The sequence below is a fragment of the Balaenoptera ricei genome, chromosome 21, assembly GCF_028023285.1.
Source record: "Balaenoptera ricei isolate mBalRic1 chromosome 21, mBalRic1.hap2, whole genome shotgun sequence".
Lineage (NCBI taxonomy): Eukaryota > Metazoa > Chordata > Mammalia > Artiodactyla > Balaenopteridae > Balaenoptera > Balaenoptera ricei.
The window spans coordinates 13,011,478-13,030,273 of NC_082659.1; the positions used below are offsets into that span (position 1 = coordinate 13,011,478).

The 18,796-nt window shown below is 41.5% G+C and overlaps 1 protein-coding gene across 9 annotated transcripts in view; it reads left to right on the forward strand.

The window, feature by feature from the left end:
- STOX2 (storkhead box 2) overlaps positions 1–18,796 on the forward strand; it is a 205,978-nt gene that overhangs the window by 153,472 nt on the left and 33,710 nt on the right. The gene's annotated exons all lie outside the window — the stretch shown is intronic.

Sequence of the window (18,796 nt, forward strand, 5' to 3'; positions counted from 1 at the left end):
ACGCTATAGCAGCAAGAATATGTTAGATTCTAACATAAAGTAATAGTATATAGTATCACAATGGGAATGGTGTTGTCATCAGTTGTTTGGTCTTAAAACAAGCATTTTCTGGGGTGTGGAACTTTAAGTAGAGGACAGTTTTGCTATTCCTATGAGAATTGACTCCCTTATTTCAAAATATGAATGTGGTAGACATGCTGATTTTTAAAAATTAACAAACATTTACTAATCTGAACAGATTATTAAGAGAACAGTCTCTTTCATCAGTGTTTGTGGTACTTGAAAAAGACATTAGCAGAAAAACAAAAGGACGATAAAAATTTGAAAACTTGATATGGCAGTGATTGTATCAGCAAGGAAAAGAACAAAAGTTAAAATGTGGCAGAAAAAAATGTACCGTGATTCTTCTTTGTAAAGGAGCATACAGATAACTTTTGCTGATAAATTTTATAAATTTAGAATTATGTTATATCAACAGTTCAGAAACACTTAACTTTTAAAAAGGAGTTTGATTTGTACTTATTCCTGGTGTATTGACTCTGGTGTTATAATGTGCAGGCTTTGCAGTTTTTAGATGGTAAATGTACATCCCTGGTGTTACGGAAACTATTGATCTAGGGCTACAGATTTAAATAAACCTTATGAAAGAGCTCCTCAGTCACCCATTCCCGTCTCTATATAGACTGTGCACACTGCTCTTTGCCCAGATATGAGAAAATACTTTATACATCCTTGCTAGCTCTCTCGTTCTCTCTCTATAACTCTGTGTGTGTGTGTGTGTGTGTGTGTGTGTGTGTGTGTGTGTGTGTGTGTAGTTTCAGCTGAATTTTCTATCCTGAGTTTGACTTAGAAATCAGATTCTACTCACTTTATAATTTCTCATTGTTTCAGTAAACGATGGTGTTGAATGTCGCATTTCAGACGTTGCCAGTGGCCTTCGTGCTCTGAATACCTCTCAGAGGTGTCCCCACCGATAACTCGGTTTCGACGATTCCCCAGGCCCAGGGCGGGCAGTGGGAGCTGTGCTTTCTCAGGTGGCTGGGGGAGCTCCTCTGGGCGCCCCACTGCTCGGGGCCCCATTCCCCACCCCAGGTCACATCATGTCCCCCACCTCACCTGAGTCTGCCCTTCAAGGGTCACGGGGCGATCACGCAGAAGGAAGGACAGTCACCACATTCACTTAAGGAAGATGTCGTGGTGACTCCCCCTCGCAATGTGGGGGCCTCCACGTGAAGCAGTTTGAGCTGGGTGGCCTTCATCCCTTCCGCATTTTCCCCACCCAAGCGCTGCTGCCAGTAGCCAGAATTAAAATCCTCATTGGGCTGAGCAGGAAGGTCTATCCACTCTATATAAACCTCGTCCAACAAATGTACTCATGCTGCAGATGGGACTTCGAGCTTCCACTCAGGAACAGAGTAGATTGTATATATACCTTGCCCGCTCATCATGCGATCCACTAACAGTTCCTGTTCAATGGTGCCTTTGGCGGCCCCATTATGACAAAACTGCTGTAGCCACGTCGTACTGTGTGATAGGCACAATCTGACATGTGATGTGAACACTGCCTTCATAGAGCTCTTTTTAATGGAACCATCGGGTGGCATCCCCCGGTGAGGAGGCCATTAGACTTTAGGGATCAACTTATTTATGGCTGGGGGTATAATTGTTGGGAGGTAACGTTGGAGAGTTTTGCTTTTGGTGCAGTTTTGTGAGTGGATAGAGGACAGAAGCTACTCAGGCTCAGATATGAACCAATTTGAGGGACACGCCTCTGGGGACCACAAGTGCCAACAGTGTGAAGTAAAAGTAGGAGGACTGGACATACTTGAGTAAAAATCTCAGTGTGTCTCAGTTGTAATGGCCTCAGCCAAGGCTGCGGGGGGAGTCTTTGAAGCACCCATTGCTTCTCTCTGTGAGGCGTAGATGAAAGAGGGAGGGTCAGAGAGGCAAGCAGGGCAGGCAGTAATTACATCTGTTGCTAATGATCTGGTTTGTGGGTTGCGTGCATGCCTCATTTCTCCTGGTCCCTCTGACACTGATAACAAAGCTCATTAGTCCTCGTGCCAGAGCATGGACTTGGCGAACGAGAGAACAGCACCACGTCAGTCACTTTAGCTTCTCATTAGTGAGTCTAAAGCAAATGTTATGCCAAAGAGGCCAGGACCAAAAAAAGGAGGTAAATTCTAGTTAACATGTCTGTCTACTATTTTCACAGAGGTGGGCAGGGGGAGTTGTTTGGTATGTTGGCAAATAGATGAACTGAAATGATACCTTTCTGAGGCTGAACATTTTAAAAAGAACTCAATTAAATACATCCTAAAATAAAAGTAAGTCTCTATAAAAGGAAAACAAAGACCAACGTTAACGTATTTGCTTCTATTATTAACTGCGCGTATTTATCATTTATTTATTATTATGGTTATTTAAACAATGAAAAGTAATTACAGCACAAAGAAGAGTCCACTTCTGAGCAGGATGGGGTAAGTACCCTCCACCCTGGCTTTCCCACTGACTGTAGCAGGAGCCCTGGACAGAAGACGTGGAGCAGCCCTGAGGACTCTGAAAAGTACGTGGTAGCAGACCGCTTGGGGAAGGAGATGAGAATTGAAAGTACCACCAAACTGGTTGTGAGTTTCCTGTGTCCCCCTCTCTAGTATCACGTGGCATAGACAGAGGTAGCCCAAAGCCCAGTAGGACACACTGATATGGACAAAAGATCTTCAGGATCAAAGTCCTCACTTTCTGGCCTGAGGACCAGGAGAAGGGACCTCTATGTTCAGAGTGAGTTTTTCCTCTTTTTCGTTCTCTCCTGTCCAACCTGCAGTCAGTCCTGCAGAGGCAGCAGCAGGAGGTGCTGGGCAGTTATCTAAGGCTGTGCAGGTAGGGGAATCCCTCTCTCTGATGAGAGGAACTGTAGTCCCAGGAGTGTGGGGTGAATTCCCATTGCTTTCTTCCTCTCTCTGTCCTCCCACCACTTGGCACCAGACTGAGACACAGTTGCTGAAAGTACTCAGCTGAGCAAGGAAACTACAGCCCCAGGCTCTGGCAGAAGGGCCATGAAAGGGGGGCCCCAGGCAACTGGAAAATGTTGGGACGATCACACAGAGGAGGGAGCTTGGGAGAGCTATCACGTAAAATAAGGTATGAACTCCGGCTCGCTTCGGATCTGTGCGTGTGTGGATCTGACCCTAAGTAGCATTCCAAATGCTTTGAGAGCTGAAATGTGAACTAGACCACCACAGGGGTCTCAGATTGACCACTGGATGGCACATGGGACAGATCCAAATAACATTGCACAAGCTTTGCGCACACTGACATTCACATCACACCTGACAGAAGGCGATTTGGAAATGGCAGTTGGAACTTAACCTAACCAAGTGAATCACCTTCTTAAAATGAAAAAAAAAAAAATCAACATCTTCCTTAGGATTTAAAGACTCAGTTTCATAACACAATAATTAATATTACTCAAAATTCCTCAATGTATGAAGGAGGAGGATAACCTCAATTTGTATGGGGACAGATAGTCAACAGTTGCCGATGCTGAGGTGTCACATGCTGGATTTATTAGACAGGCTTTAAATCAACGATTATAATTATGGTCCAAGAACTGTGGATAAACACTCTTGAAAAGAATGGGAAGGTAGAGTGGAAAGGAATAGAGGGTATAAAGTAGAACCAAGGTAGGGTTTTTGAACTGAAATATGTAATAACCCAAATTAAACATTTACAGATGGGCTCAATAACTGAATGGAGATAATAGAAAAGTCAGTGGAGTTGGAGATAGATCAATAGAAATTATCCAATCTCAACAACAGAGAATAAAAGATTGAAAAAAAACAAAAACAAAAACCCAGAGCCTCACGGTGTGTGGGTCAATACCAAAGATGTCTAACATTTGTGTCATTAAAGTTCTAGTGTGATTTGAAAAAATGTTTAAGGAAATAATGACCAGAAAGTTCCTAAATTTGGTAAAAGACATAAACTTTCAGATTCAAGAAGCCCAGCAAATCCTAATCAAGATAAACGGAAAGAAATCTATGCTCAGATACATTGTAAACTGTTGAAAACTAAAAAGAGAAAAATCTTAAAAGCATTTAGAGAAAAACAACGTATAATAGAACAACAAGTGGAAAAGACTGCAGATTTGTCATTAGAAACCACAAAGCCCAGAATGAAGTATTTTTTAAATATCCAGTGAATATATCCTTCAGATAAGAAGGTGAAATAATGACATTTTCAGATAAAAGAAAACAAAAAGGGCTTCCCTGGTGGCACAGTGGTTGAGAATCTGCCTGCCAGTGCAGGGGACACGGGTTCGAGCCCTGGTCCGGGAAGATCCCACATGCCGTGGAGCGACTAGGCCCGTGAGCCACAATTGCTGAGCCTGCACGTCTGGAGCCTGTGCTCTGCAACAAGAGAGGCCGTGAAGTGAGAGGCCCGCGCACCACGATGAAGAGTGGCCCCCACTTGCCGCAACTAGAGAAAGCCCTCACACAGAAACGAAGACCCAACACAGCCATAAATAAATAAATAAATAAATAAATAAATAAATAAATAAATAAAATAAAGCAAATAATTTTTTAAAAAAAAGAAAGTCCTTGAGGCGATTGGTTCAAGATGGCAGAGTAGAAGGACACAAGCTCACTCCCTCTTGCGAGAGCACCAGAATCACAACTAACTGCTGAACAGTCATCAATAGGAAGGCACTGGAACTCACCAAAAATGATACCCCACATCCAAAGACAAAGGAGAAGCCACAATGAGACGGTAGGAGGGGCGCAATCACAGTAAAAATCAAATCCCATAACTGCTGGGTGGGTGACTCACACACTGGAGAACACTTATACCACAGAAGTCCCCCACTGGAGTGAAGGCTCTGAGCCTCACGTCAGGCTTTCCAACATGGGGGTCTGGCAGTGGGAGGAGGAATTCCTAGAGAATCAGACTTTGAAGGCTAGTGGGATTTGATTGCAGGACTTTGACAGGAAAACAGAGATTCCACTCTTGGAGGGCACACACAAAGTAGTATGCACATCGGGACCGAGGGGAAAGAGCAGTGACCCCATAGGAGACTGAACCAGACCTACCTGCTAGTGTTGGAGAGTCTCCTGCAGAGGTGGGGGGTGGCTGTGGCTCACCATGAGGACAAGGACACTGGCAGCAGAAGTACTGGGAAGTACTCCTTGGTGTGAGCCCTCCCAGAGTCTGCCATTAGCCCCACCAAAGAGCCCATAGGCTTCAGGGCTGGGTCGTCTCAGGCCAAACAACCAGCAGGGAGGGAACCCAGCCCCACCCATCAACAGTCAAGTGGATTAAAGTTTTACTGAGCTCTGCCCACCAGAGCAGCACACAGCTCTACCCACCACCAGTCCCTCCCATCAAGAACTTACACAAGCCTCTTAGATAGCCTCACCCACCAGAGGGCAGACAGCAGAAGCAAGAAGAACTACAATCCTGCAGTGTGTGGAACAAAAACCACATTCACAGAAAGATAGACAAGATGAAAAGGCACAGGGCTATGTACCAGATGAAGGAACAAGATAAAACCCTAGAAAAACAACTAAATGAAGTGGAGATAGGAAACCTTCCAGAAAAAGAATTCAGAATGATGATAGTGAAGATGATCCAGGACCTCGGAAAAAGAATGGAGGCAAAGATCGAGAAGATGCAAGAAATGTTTAACAAAGACCCAGAAGAATTAAAGAACAAACAAACAGAGATGAACAATACAATAACTGAAATGAAAACTACACTAGAAGGAATCAATAGCAGAATAACTGAGGCAGAAGAACGGATAAGTGACCTGGAAGACAGAATGGTGGAATTCACTGCTGCGGAACAGAATAAAGAAAAAAGAATGAAAAAAAATGAAGACAGCCTAAGAAACCTCTGGGACAACATTAAACGCAGCAACATTCGCATTATAAAGGTCCCAGAAGGAGAAGAGAGAGAGAAAGGACCCAAGAAAATATCTGAAGAGATTATAGTCGAAAACGTCTCTAACATGGGAAAGGAAATAGCCACCCAAGTCCAGGAAGTGCAGAGAGTCCCATACAGGATAAACCCAAGGAGAAACATGCCAAGACACATAGTAATCAAATTGGCAAAAATTAAAGACAAAGAAAAATTATTGAAAGCAGCAAGGGAAAAATGACAAATAACATACAAGGGAACTCCCATAAGGTTAACAGCTGATTTCTCAGCAGAAACTCTATAAGCCAGAAGGGAGTGGCATGATATATTTAAAGTGATGAAAGGGAAGAACCTACAACCAAGATTACTCTACCTGGCAAGGATCTCATTCAGATTCAGTGGAGAAATCAAAGGCTTTACAGACAAGCAAAAGCTAAGAGAATTCAGCACCACCAAACCAGCTCTACAACAAATGCTAAAGGAACTTCGCTAAGTGGGAAACACAAGAGAGGAAAAGGGCCTACAAAAACAAACACATAACAATTAAGAAAATGGTCACAGGAACGTACATATCGATAATTGCCTTAAATGTGAATGGATTAAATACTCCAACCAAAAGAAACAGGCTCGCTGAATGGATACAAAAACAAGACCCATATATATGCTGTCTACAAGAGACCCACTTCAGACCTAGGGACACATACAGACTGAAAGTGAGGGGATGGAAAAAGATATTCCATGCAAATGGAAATCAAAAGAAAGCTGGAGTAGCAATACTCATATCAGATAAAATAGACTTTAAAATAAAGGATGTTACAAGAGACAAGGAAGGACACTACATAATGATCAAGGGATCAATCCAAGAAGAAGATATAACAGTTATAAATTTATATGCACCCAACATAGGAACACCTCAATACATAAGGCAACTGCTAACAGCTATAAAAGAGGAAATTGAGAGCAACACAATAATAGTGGGGGGTTTTAACACCTCACTTACACCAATGGACAGATCATCCAAACAGAAAATTAATAAGGAAATACAGCTTTAAATGACACAATAGACCAGATAGATTTAATTCATATTTATAGGACATTCCATCCAAAAACAGCAGATTACACTTTCTTCTCAAGTGCACACAGAACATTCTCCAGGATAGATCACATCTTGGGTCACAAATAAAGCCTCAGTAAATTTAAGAAAATTGAAATCATATCAAACATCTTTTCTGACCAAAACGCTATGAGATTAGAAATCAATTACCGGGAAAAAAACGTAAAAAACACAAACACATGGAGGCTGAACAATACGTTACTAAATAACCAAGAGATCACTGAAGATATCAAAGAGGAAATCAAAAAATACCTAGAGACAAATTACAATGAAAACATGACGATCCAAAACCTATGGGATGCAGCAAAAGGAGTTCTAAGAGGGAAGTTTATAGCAATACAAGCCTACCTCAAGAAACAAGAAAAATCTCAAATAAACAACCTAACCTTACACCTAAAGGAACTAGAGAAAGAAGAACAAACAAAACCCAGAGTTAGTAGAAGGAAAGAAATCATAAAGATCAGAGCAGAAAGAAATGAAATAGAAACAAAACAGTAGCAAAGATCAATAAAACTAAAAGCTGGTTCTTTGAGAAGATAAACAAAATTGATAAGCCTTTAGCCAGACTCATCAAGAAAAAGAGGGAGAGGACTCAAATCAATAAAATTAGAACTGAAAAAGGAGAAGTTACAACAGACACTGCAGAAATACAAAGCATCCTAAGAGACTACTACAAGCAACTCTATGCCAATAAAGTGGACAACCTGGAAGAAATGGACAAATTCTTAGAAAGGTATAACCTTCCAAGACTGAACCAGGAAGAAATAGAAAATATGAACAGACCAATCACAAGTAATGAAATTGAAACTGATTAAAAATCTTCCAACAAACAAAAGTCCAGGACCAGATGGCTTCACAGGTGAATTCTATCAAACATTTAGAGAAGAGCTAACCCCCATCCTTCTCAAACTCTTCCAAAAAATTGCAGAGGAAGGAACACTCCCAAACTCATTCTATGAGGCCACCATCACCCTGATACCAAAACCAGACAAAGATACTACAAAAAAAGAAAATTACAGACCAATATCACTGATGAATATAGATGCAAAAATCCTCAACAAAATACTAGCAAACAGAATCCAACAACACATTAAAAGGATCATACATCATGATCAAGTGGGATTTATCCAAGGGATGCAAGGATTCTTCAATATACATGAATCAATGTGATACACCATATTAACAAACTGAATAATAAAAACGATATGACCATCTCAATAGATGCAGAAAAAGTTTTTGACAAAATTCAACACCCATTTATGATAAAAACTCTCCAGAAAGTGGGCATAGAGGGAACCTACCTCAACATAATAAAGGCCATATATGACAAACCCACAGCAAACATCATTCTCAATGGTGAAAAACTGAAAGCATTTCCTCTAAGATCAGGAACAAGACAAGGATGTCCACTCCTGCCACTATTATTCAACATAGTTTTGGAAGTCCTAGCCATGGCAATCAGAGAAGAAAAAGAAATAAAAGGAATAAAAATTGGAAAAGAAGAAGTAAAACTGTCACTGTTTGCAGATGACATGATACTATACATAGAGAATCCTAAAGATGCCACCAGAAAACTACTAGAGCTAATCAATGAATTTGGTAAAGTTGCAGGATGCAAAATTAATGCACGGAAATCTCTTGCATTCCTATACACTAACAAGGAAAGATCAGAAAGAGAAATTAAGGAAACAATCCCATTCACCATTGCAACAAAAAGAATAAAATGCCTAGGAATAAACCTACCTAGGGAGACAAAAGACCTGTATGCAGAAAACTATAAGACAGTGATGAAAGAAATTAAAGATGATACAAACAGATATACCATGTCCTTGGATTGGAAGAATCAATATTGTGAAAATGACTATGCTACCCAAAGCAATCTACAGATTCAATGCAATCCCTATCAAATTACCAATGGCATTTTTTATGGAACTAAAACAAAAAATCTTAAAATTCGTATGGAGACACAAAAGACCCCAAATAGCCAAAGCAGTCTTGAGGGAAAAAAACAGAGCTGGAGGAATCAGACTCCCTGACTTCAAACTATACTACAAAGCTACAGTCATCAAGACAATATGGTACTGGCACAAAAACAGAAATATAGATCAATGGAACATGATAGAAAGCCCAGAGGTAAACCCACAGACCTATGGTCAACTAATCTATGACAAAGGAGACAAGAATATACAATGGAGAAAAGACAGTCTCTTCAATAAGTGGTGCTGGGAAAACTGGACAGCTACACGTAAAAGAATGAAATTAGAACACTCCCTAACACCATACACAAAAATAAACTCAAAATGGATTAGAGACCTAAATGTAAGACTGGATACTATAAAACTCTTAGAGGAAAACATAGGAAGAACACTCTTTGACATAAATCACAGCAAGATCTTTTTTGATCCACCTCCTAGAGTAATGGAAATAAAAACAAAAATAAACAAATGGGACCTAATGAAACTTCAAAGCTTTTGCACAGCAAAGGAAACCATAAACAAGACGAAAAGACAACCCTCAGAAGGGGAGAAAATATTTGCAAACGAATCAACGGACAAAGGATCAATCTCCAAAATATATAAACAGCTCATGCAACTCAATATTAAAAAAGCAAACAACCCAATCAAAAAATGGGCAGAAGACGTAAATAGACATTTCTCCAAAGAAGACATACAGATGGCCAAGAAGCACATGAAAAGCTGCTCAACATCACTAATTATTAGAGAAATGCAAATCAAAACTACAATGAGGTATCACCTCACACCAGTTAGAATGGGCATCATCAGAAAATCTACAAACAACAAATGCTGGAGAGGGTGTGGAGAAAATGGAACCCTCTTGCACTGTTGGTGGGAATGTAAATTGATACAGCCACTATGGAGAACAGTATGGAGGTTCCTTAAAAAAGTAAAAATAGAATTACCATATGACCCAGCAATCCCGCTACTGGGCATATACCCAGAGAAAACCATAATTCAAAAAGAAACATGCACCCCAATGTTCATTGTAGCACTATTTACAATAGCCAGGTCATGGAAGCAACCTAAATGCCCATTGACAGATGAATGGATAAAGAAGTGGTACATATATACAATGGAATATTACTCAGCCATAAAAAGGAACAAAATTGGGTCATTTGTATGGACGTGGATGGATCTAGAAACTGTCATACAGAGTGAATGAAGTAAGTCAGAAAGAGAAAAACAAATATCGTATATTAACATATATATGTGGAACCTAGAAAGATGGTACAGATGAACTGGTTTGCAGGGCAGAAATAGAGACACAGATGTAAAGAACAGACGTATGGACACCAAGGGGGGAAAGTGGCGAGGGGGTGGTAGTGGTGGGATGAATTGGGAGATTGGGATTGACATGTATACACTGATGTGTATAAAATTGATGACTAATAAGAACCTGTTGTATAAAAAATAAATAACATAAAATTCAAAAAAAAAAAAATAGGGGTTCCCTGGATGGTGTGTGTTACCAATCAGCCTTCTGAAAGACAACAAAGAGAAAATCGCAGTTATCCAGAGGGTGAAGCATTTTACCTGGAGCCTTCTTGGGAGAAAGAAGTGGATTGACCCCATAAAAATTAGTGAAGAATTCTCTGAGCAGTAGTCCTGGTATTCCAAACATCCTTCTATCGATATCACCTACCTGGAGGAGGAGTACAAAATTCTAGGCAAGCATGCAATCCCCACTGCAGCAAGAAAAGGACTGGAAAGGACCTCAGAATGTCTGATTTAAGGGGCAAATATTTTAAATGACATTAAAAATTTTTTTCTAATTAAAGAAGTAACACATATTCAGTACAGAAATGTTAGGAAATTTGGAAAAAATCTCAAATCTGGTCAGCTGTAATCTCACCAACCAAAAGATAAACGCTTTTTGTGTTTGCAAATTTCCAACCAGTATTTTTCCTGATTATGTTTAAAACTAAGATGTGTGAGGGCTTCCCTGGTGGCGCAGTGATTAAGAATCCGCCTGCCAATGCAGGGGACACGGGTTCGAGCCCTGATCTGGGAAGATCCCACATGCCACGGAGCAACTAAGCCCGTGCACTACAACTACTGAGCCTGCACTCTAGAGCCCGGGAGCCACAACTACTGAGCCCATGTGCCACAGCTACTGAAGCCCGCGTGCCTAGAGCCCGTGCTCCACAGCAAGAGAAGCCACCGCAATGAGAAGCCCGCACACCGCAATGAACAGTAGCCCCCCTCGCTGCAACTAGAGAAAGCCCGCGTGCAGCAACGGAGACCCAAAGCAGCCAAAAATAAAATAAATAAAAAATAAATTTTAAAAAAAAGTCCTTGATTTTGCTTATGTTAATTTTTAAAATTATGTTTTAAAAATTATGGGTTTTCATGGTCAAAGTGAATGATACCTGATAGTCTTGTGATTGCTTCTCAGTGAACCAGATCGTACTGATCAGTAGAACTTTCTGAAATGATGGAAATGTTCTCTATGTGCTGTGTCCAATATGGTGACTACTAGTGCCATGTAGCTAATGAACACTTGAAATAGAGGAACTAAACTTTTAATTTCGTTTAAATTAAGTAACCACATGTGGCCAGTAGCTACTGTATTACACTGAGCAAATATATTGTATAATCACTGTGATCTCGGGCAACAAAGAAATTCTCTTATTTTCATCTATTCATTATAGAGAGATAAAAGCAAAATATGACTGGCTTGTAGTTTTTGACATCAGGATTTTATGATTTTTTTCCCTAGCTTTATAAACACTTTATTAATAAAGGTGTATGATCTAAATTCTATAAGACGATTTGTGGAGGTAACCCTGAGGATTGACGTCAGCAAAAGAAGTTAGTGGATATGGAGAAGTGTGTGATAATGAACCCAAATAATGTTTTGTTTTCAGTCAACAAATATTTGATCATTTTAGGGGCTGAAACCACTCTTTGGGGTACTGAAGATACAGTGAACCCTGTTCTCATTCTGGGAGTAGGGATAGAGTAGCCATTAGTTGCAGTCAGACCAGGGTGTATTGAAATGTCAGGAAAGCAGTCCATGGAAAGACTCAACTTCTCTGAAGCGTGTGTTGGTTTAGTGGCTCACGCCTTTTGACAGATTCTATGGGAACCTGTAGGAAATATGAATATAACCCAGTACGCCGAGTTCAGCTTCATGATGGAAAGATTTGGCCGGTATTTCTTTACTTTCCAGTCCATCTGGACTTAGTTTCAGTCATTTTTCCCCTCTTATTCATAGTTTTCTTGGGAAAGTATTGTGATACCTTCTTTTCATGTGTGTTTACTTTTCATTCCTTAGTTAATTGGAAGCACCTTGAGGTCAGAGGTTAGCTCTGGAGATATGTCTCCTTTGAAAAAATATGGCAGCCTTTGCAACTTTCATATTTTTTTCCCCGATTCCATCTTACAGAGGAGGAATGCAGCCCACAGAGAGCATAACTTGGTCATAATTAAATAAGCCAGTGATAAAGTAATTCAGTTTCTCAGCTCTTTGACCTTCTAAATAATTCCAGCTAAAAGAGCTCTAGGACCCAATAATGGTGTATCTTTAAAGCAACTGAAATACTGATGATAACTCTGAAAGCTAATTGGGAAATACCTCTTTCAGGTGTATTTTCAGATGTAGTTGTTGCTTCTCAAATTGACAGCATATTTGCCTCCAGGGACCGGGGCCCTATACTGCAGGTTTATACAGCCTCAAGATCAACGTGAAGGTCTTTCCAGAGGGTCAGTTCACTTGTAAATTTTGGAAAGTAATGTTGAATGTTGTTCAATGGATACAATTTTTAAAAATTTTATTATTAAGACAAAAGCGATATGTTAGAGAGTATAATATAGAGCTTGTATGAATTTCAGGGAGACTTCCAAACAGAATCTTTTTTTTCTGTGTATTGCAAACTTCTCTGGGCATCCCTTCACTATCCTGTGCAATGGAAAATACTGAGTAGAAATGTCTGAGATACATTCAGGTGTGTTGGAAATGAATAGTCCCCAAATCCAAATGCTGTTGTAATAAAATCACAATTGAGAAGGGTAACCTCTCATTTCCCCACACTTTTCCATAGTTTTCTTACCACTTGATATCAAAACATGACAATTTAAACTCTGTCTTTTAAACTGAAAACTCACAGGCTCTCCGTTTTTCTCACTTTCATCTTTTTCCTTCCTTGCCTTCTTTGGACATTGATTAGAAGAACTGAGGGCAGAGAAATAATCTATCCCACCGTGTAGTATGGAGAATTGCACATCTGCCTCCTTAATTTATTGTATTGTATCCAAAGTGCATCGGCGAAGCCTTAGAGTTTAATTTTCTTTGAATCAATTGTACAGGGTGTTGTGGAGTAGTGGTGGGATGTCTGCACTGAGAATCAGGAGGTCTGGATGCTAATTCTAGCTTTGCTACTAACTCTGTGTTACCTTGGGCAAGTCATCTTCCCCACTTGGCCCCTAGGATTATCTTCAGTCACATGACAATATACTAGATGACTTTCTGTCTCCTCCAGCTCGAAAATGCTATTCTGTGTTCCTAATCCTATGAGAATTGACCGATCCAAAGATGTTTGAAAATTTTATTAAGTTACGTAGAATAGCCATGCTCTTCAGTTTGTGTTCACACTGATGCTCTGTAACACTTGGGATACCAAGTGTATTTGTTCTGTAAATATTTAGTTTCCTTGCCTATACCGTGCTGCATCAAATCCAACTTAATTGAAATTGTTTCTTCCACCGTAATAAAAATGCACATAACTCAGTAAACCCTGGGCTATAAAGGCCTTGAAATCTTTGGAGCTTTCTGTTTTTGAAACCACTTTCACTGAAGTTTTAATTTGTGCCTTTTTCCCAGCTTTTTTGCAACCAGGAAAGTCTGATCTGTTATGGGTGCCCAAGAATTTTTGTTTAGAGGGTTTCGTCTCTTCCCTTTATTTGTCAATTTGAACTAATGTTCTACCCTGGGCACTTCTCCAAATGTCAGACTATCACCATAGCACGGACAGTTGGATAGATTCTGGGCAAGTTGTGTTAGGTGTACATGGTACTTCTAGAAATGCATTTCTGATTTTCATGCTGGAAATTTTGGACAGTCCCTTCGTGAAACAGGAAAGTACCTCATATCTCTGGGCCTCTCTCTGTTCCTTGTTTAAGCCCTCTTTGCATCTCATTTGGTCTCTCACAATAATTGGCTCTTCCCTTGTCTCAGTAATTAATTATCTTCTCTCTTTGGATGCATCCCATACCCCATTGCCAGAGTAACCTAAACTTTCAGCGTTAGTAGCACCACTCCCCTGTAAAAGCTTTTAATGCCTTTCTCCTAGAATTTCGTGTTCTTCAAAATCTTATCTTGCCTGACTTACTCTTTGGCTTCATCTCTACCCATCTCCTTCGTGACTCCACACTAGCCACGCCAGATAGACCCTCAGCCATGCTCCGAAACCTCCTGGACTCTCTACTCCACATCAGCACTGCTCCACTGCCTGGAAAGACGTCTCCAACTTTTCTCTTCCTCCCCCTTTCCTTACCCATCTTTGGGGTCCCTTAACTGCTGCCTTGTTCCTGAAACGCTGCCCAGTTCTCGCCGTGCTTCCTTGCCATCTTTCTCTTGTATGAGAAATAACCATCTTTCGCTGTTCTCCTGGCACTCTGTCCCTCTTTGCCTTGAATGACTCAGATGTTGATGCAAAACTGTGAGGACAGGAGCTGTAACTTCTTCATCCTTGTACTGACCTCAGCGACAAGCAGAGAGTCTTCCACGTTGTGTTTAATAAACGTTGGTCGAGTTGAACTACATTGAATTAGGGTAGGTTTAATATAATATTGCTACAGACTAGAATTTTTTTTCTTCCCCATTGGTACAGTTTTGCAAAGGGAAGAGAGTCCTGGCATCACAGACTTCTTTCTCCGTGGTGATGGGAGGTGGAGAAGACCCCGGAGGGGAGCAACGTCTGACCATGCCGTCAACATAGCTTCCCTCTAATGAGCTGCCGTCAGCTTATAAATACTTGTTTTTAGAGATTGTGGGGTTCACATAGGGGTAATGCTTCTTAGGGGGGAGACTGATTAAGGCTATAACAAATAAGTGAAATTTATTGCAGATATCAGGTGGGTCATTTTCTTATTCGTTCAAAGACGGATTCGTTCTTAATCGGATCTTAGGACACCTCTTCTTGCCTCCTCTCCTCTACTCCCCGCTATGAACCCTCTTCTCCTGCCTCATGCGCCTCCCATCCGTACTTCCATACCTTGGTTCATACTTCCTCTCTCCAGGTCATTCATTCATTCAGCACAAATTTATTTATTGCCTGCCGGTGGCTAAGCACCCTTCCAGAATGTATCTGAATGAACAGACTTGTGCTTGCCAAGGGGGAGTGGGGGTGAGGGAGGGATGGATGGGGAGTTTAGGATTAGCAGATGTACACTATTATGTATAGGATGGATAAACAACAAAGTCCTACTATATAGCACAGGGAACTATATTCAGTATCCTGTGATAAACCATGATGGAAAAGAATATAGAAAAGAATGTCTATATGTGTATAACTGAGTCACTTTGCTGCACAGCAGAGATTGGTACAACATTGTAAATCAACTCTACTTCAATTTAAAAAAAGAATGCATCTGTAAACAATAGAGCGTGCAAAAATCCTTCTCTTCATGGAGCTCACGCTCTAACTGATGGAACGCCCTTTCCCTGTTGTCCAGATGCTAGGACGAGCTTGTCCTGCCTGGAAGCCATTCCTGACTGCTTCAACCTGCTTCAGGTTCTTTCTCCTGCATTTTTAGGGGCACCTGTTACCTCTTCCTCCCTTTTGACAGACATTGTCTTGTATTCTTGGTGCTTTTTATGTGTGAAGATCTTATCTCCTCGAGTTCATTAGAAGCTTCTTGAGAGTGGAGACCATGTCATTTGTTCATGAAAAAGTTTGTGTACCCATGTATATACCCTGCCTTATGTACACTATCTTAAGTATTTGCAGTTAGGCCCCTAATAGATATCTTTCATTGATTTGAGGGCATTTCGTGGCTCTCTGTTTTATCAAGTACAGTCGCCCTAAGACCGTGCTATACCATTAGTCATCAAAGCGTTTTTTAAAGATCCTGTGTGACTGTGTCACTACTGGTGCTGCCACTTAATCCTCTGCCAAGGAACCAGTCCCATGCCAAGCGCAGCCTCTGCCTACACCTCACCAGCCGAGGAGATCACCTCTGCGATGTTCTATGTGAGGTTCATAAGTCTTGACTGTACCACTGCCGCTATTATTCAGAGGAGCAAAAGGTACCAGACGGAGGAGGAGGGCTGCTAATTATGTCTGTAGTTGATTCTTGTGTTCATCTCTCCATCAGAGACTGGCATCTGAGACATCAGAGTGCCTTGATTTCTTGCCTTTATTTCTGAGTTGAGGCTAATGAGTGTCCATCATAAAACTCATCTCCTTATTAGTAGGACTGCAAAAGGAGGTTATGGCTTTGGCGGGTCAGTTGCACCCCTTTGCATGGCCATTCGATGACAGTCCGTGGCTGAGGCTGGAACACGCTCCGTTAGGGGCTAGAGAACTGAGCAAAGGCACCTGCTTCCAGCCTGGGAGCCTCACCTTACTGGCCTCATGTGCTGACAGAGGGAATTGGCTTCCATTTAAAGGTAAAAGTTGAGGGATGGAGTTCTGTTTTTTTTTAAATTTTGTTTCCAGTGGCTATAGTCGACAGGTAGACCTCTGAGGCCTCCTGCCCCAGGTTCAAATCTTGCCTCTGCCACTTAACCAGTTGTGGAAGCTTGAGGAGGGCAATTAATTTCTTTTTAAAATGGTGCTAATAACAGTACTTACCTTAGTGGGTCCTTGTAAAGCTTGGATGAGTTTTTATAGGTGGGCATAGTAGGCCCACATAGAGATGGAAACATACACGCTTGGATATTAGAAAATATTTATCCACTTACTTAACCTTTTCTATGTCATAGAGGAAACTTGAGTTTTTAGCTGTCGAGGGGTGGTCCAGTGACCTAGAGCTGCTTCCCTAGATGCTCTTAGATTGCCAGAGGTCAAGATATCTCGATTTAGATCTTAACTTTTATATAGCACATCATTTCCTTCTTAAGGTGCAGGGTTTATTTATTGGGCATGCCTTCGGACCTTAGAGTGATCAGACTATGCCTAAGAGGAATGGGCTGAGTTAGGTGGATTTCGGTGGATTTATAATGACTACCAACATAAACAAGCTCAGAGAGTGTTGAGCAAAGGTGAGCTGTCTCGGGAGGAGGCCCTGGCGCTTGGCTGCAGACTGAGTCATTGTCACGGCGGGGAGCTCAGATGGCGTATCCAAGGAGAGGAATTAATGCATTGGAAGGCAACATCACAACCAGACCGTTTCTGATAAGATGAATATGGCATAATTGATGACATTTTCTTTCTTTTTTTTTAATTGCATAAATGAGACCTGATTTAATCGCAGATAATGTGAAAAAGTTCTCTAGGGCTTGAAAGTGTGACAACAGCCAAAAGCCTACCACTGTCTTAGACCAGGTGAATATAAAGTCCAGAGTGGGGGAGGTGGTGGTGCCGTGGGGAGACACAGTTAGAGTCTATCTCGTTCTTCATATGACATTTTTAGAGGGAGTTTGATACGCCCGAGCGGGAGCAAAGGCGAGCAACCAGGAGGGCAGAGGATTTGAAAAGTGTCAGGTGGTAGAAGGAGCTGAAGAAGCTTTATTTAATCATGTTGAGATGGAACGTACCAGCGGATCCATAAATGCACATAGACTTACCCACGGTGTCCCAGACTGTGGGCAGCTAGAGAAGAGACGGCTTAGAATGCAGGCACGGGATTATTATTTGTAGCCATCAGATGAGTTATCAGACAGAAGAAGGTTCTACGTTGTTTAGCTTTCCGAGGGCAGAATGGGAACCACCGTGTGGGGTTCCAGGACTCAGCTGGCGGGGGAGGCCTTCACCGGAGGATGTGCCTGGCTTGGACGAGGCCCGAGCTCTGAGGGAAGAGGTCCTTGAAGACGGGCTAAATCACAGGTGCGAAGACACCCTGTGATTCTGGTGGAGCTTTAGCCTGGCAACCCTTCTAACTCAGAGATTCGGGATAGTCTTGCTGAGCGATGCATTACATTTTTGTACTTCCCAGCTGCAGTCTCATCCTAGACTTCATCTTTATTGTTGGTTAGCTACTGTATTCACGAGGATGTGGGAGAATTTGCTCTGCAGACATCCTCAGCTACCCAAATCTACTTCATTTCGGAGTAGGGGATAATTTATCGGTATCTCTTTGGTTCCTGAGTGGAGCTAGTGAGAGGTGCCTGCTTGGGTATTATTTTGTTTGGGGGAGTTTGGGCAGAATTATTACCAACACAACACCATTCACGTCCTTCTTAATTATTCTTTTCTTCTCAGACTCCATTTTTTTGTGGTCTTAACGGGATGGTTGATATTCCTCTTCTCCTCTCCTCTCTCCCAACTCCCACCCCTTTTCCGTCTCGAGCCATTTCTGTGTCGTTTCTTGTACTGTAAACAGAGATGAATCATTTTCTCTACGGTTCTGTCGAAATAAGTTCCTCCGTGTGTCCGTGTGTCCGTGGGTGTGGAAATACAATGTGTACACGTGCCTATGCATGAGTGATTCAGCGTGGGGCTCATCAAGCGTGTGGTGCAGTACAAACAGTGCAGTGAAAAGGATGCTTTTGCACAGATCTGGAATGGCTTTTTTGTGCCTTACCGATCTGAGGCACAGAAATTCTAAAAGAGAAAAGAGAAAAAGCAGAGGAAGCAGCAATGTA